This window comes from Penaeus chinensis, chromosome 28 (assembly GCF_019202785.1).
Source record: "Penaeus chinensis breed Huanghai No. 1 chromosome 28, ASM1920278v2, whole genome shotgun sequence".
NCBI classification, from domain to species: Eukaryota; Metazoa; Arthropoda; class Malacostraca; order Decapoda; family Penaeidae; genus Penaeus; species Penaeus chinensis.
The window spans coordinates 3,749,057-3,751,556 of NC_061846.1; the positions used below are offsets into that span (position 1 = coordinate 3,749,057).

At 39.5% G+C, this 2,500-nt stretch overlaps 1 protein-coding gene across 1 annotated transcript in view; it reads left to right on the top strand.

Annotated features, from left to right (window-relative positions):
• LOC125040113 (transcription factor GATA-4-like) overlaps nt 1–2,500 on the top strand; it is a gene marked incomplete in the record, with an annotated part of 162,680 nt that overhangs the window by 30 nt on the left and 160,150 nt on the right. The window contains 1 exon segment of the mRNA XM_047634624.1: nt 1–34. This exon segment is cut by the window's left edge and continues 30 nt beyond it.

Genomic DNA, 2,500 nt, shown 5'->3' on the forward strand with positions numbered 1-2,500 from the left:
GGGTTATCTGGAGGCGGCGTTCCCTTCAGTGTGGGTGAGTGTGCTGCCCGGGTGTTTGTTTGGCTGACGAAGCCTAGTGTTTTTGGCCTCTTTTAAGCCCAGTGTTTTAGGCATCAGTGGCTCAACCAAGAAAAAAAAAAAAAAACTCAGTGTTGTCGACGATCACCGCTCAGTCCTGGACGGTTCGATGTGGTAGGGAATATTTACGTATTTTTTTACTTGTGTGCCTTTTCCTTTCTGCTTATTCTGATGTGCCGTGTTGCGGGCGTTACGGGCTGGGGAAGCAAGTTCATCTGCCACGTTTTGCGAATCGTTCGCGTGTGGAAGAAGCCCAGAAAGTGTCAGACAAGCGGACGGGGAGCGTGGCGGGCGGCAGAACAGGTAGCATGACGCGCGCGGCCTGTAGACAACACAGCTGCGATCGATATGACTGGCGCCACGCTGGACCCGCTCGCCCGAAGAACACCTCGGGGAAGTGTTCATTTGTTCTATCGCTCTGTTCATCCCCGGGCTATTCCGACGCACCAATGCCAGAAATTCCTTTTGTTCAATAGCACTTCGTAAAATCTCGGCGCGGTTGTGGCAAGCGACCGATTTCCCGGGCGCTGTGACGGCCGCTCTCAAGCCCTTTCCGATTTTCCCTTTGGCTTGTGTATCAGTCGGCGGCGAACAAAAAGATGATATTCAAGAAACTCATTAGGATCAGGTAATTAAAACTGTGGCATTAATCAAGTCTTGTGTGTTTGTCAGTCTCGCCGCTAGTCATGTCAAGCACCTGAATCCTTTTTTTTTTTTTATGCACATCACGACCAGAATTGTAAATGAATACACAGGAGATAAATTGTTGCCAAGCGCTATTTACGAATCTCAGCCTCGAACCTCACCATAAACTAAAAGAATATTTTCTAAAAAAAGGAATTTGAAAATTAAAATACATAAAGGAAAAGAAAAAAAAAGTTTAGAATAACAGACCACATTCAACAGACACAATGGCTTTTGTCTGGTCTTTCTCACGGGCTCAAGCCACTTATGCTCAGCCGCTTTTAAGACAAATAAAGAACCCATTTATAGCGTCTACCTGCTCCTGGCTGTAAGCACGAGCAAATTTTAAAAGAAAGGAATTTATTGTTGTATTATTAGCGATTGAAAAAAAAGGAATTTATTGTTATGTTTTCAGGGGGTTAAAAAAAGGATTTATTGTTGTATTATAAGCGATTGAAAAAAATAAATTTATTGTTATGTTTTAAGAGGTTAAAAAAAGGGATTTATTGTTGTATTTTAAGCGTTTGAAAAAAGGAATTTATTGTTGTATTTTAGGCGACAGAAAAAAAGGATTTATTGTTGTATTTTAAAGGGTTAAAAAAAGGGATTTATTGTTGTATTTTAAGCGATTGAAAAATAGGAATGTATTGTTGTATTTTAAGCGACAGAAAAAAAGGGATTTATTGATGTATTTTAAGCGACTGAAAAAAAGGGATTTATTGTTGTATTTTAAGCGATTGAAAAATAGGAATTTATTGTTATGTTCTAAGGGATTACAAGAAAGAATTTATTGTTATATTTTAAGGCGTTGAAAAAAGGAATTTGCTGATACAGTTTAAAGGATTGACAAAAAAGGGGGAATTTATCGTTATATTCTAAGGGTTTGAGAAAATAATTTATCATTATATCTTAAGGGATTAAAAACAATTAATTTGTCGTTATATTTTAAGGAACTGAAAAAAAAAAGGGAATTTATTGTTACAATATGAAGGAGGAAACAAAGATGATGATTCTAACGTTAAAATTATTATAAGTCGCTGTATCGCTGGTGAATTTACTGTTCGCGTGGATAATGAATCCTTCTGCAACTGAATATGTAAAAAGGAAAAAGGAAAAAAAAAGTGACATGAGGAATATGCAAATGAAGTCAAATTTCCCTTTGATACGATCGCAATCCATAACTTCGTCGCAAGGAAACTTCCCTTTGTCGTCTCAATTAATTACTTTTGATTAATGAGCTCTGCAGAAGGAGAGAGAGAGAGAGAGAGAGAGAGAGAGAGAGAGAGAGAGAGAGAGAGAGAGAGAGAGAGAGAGAGAGAGAGAGAGAGAGAGAGAGAGAGAGAGAAAGAAAGAAAAACAGCGAGAGAGAAAGACAGATAGTCCGAAAACATGGAGACAAACTCAACGATTAAAAACACGGAGAACAAAAATTAAAAAAAAAACAGGAAGAAGTAAGGGAAACTCAAAACAACAACAACAACAACAACGACAAAGACAAAGACCGATCCAAAAAATAACTGAAGCGCACCGAAGACCAGACTTCAACCATCAGCGCCGGCAGCCGATGCGTTAGCGCGATATGCAAATTTCCACGTCAGCAGAGCAATAGCGCGAACGTCTTTATGTGATCGGGAGGAAATCGTTATGAATTGTCAGCTCTTTTGGAGTCAGCGTCAAGTATGTGGTCGGAGGAAGAGGAAACGGGGGTGAAGTGTGTGCTTGTTGCGTGGTGTGTGTG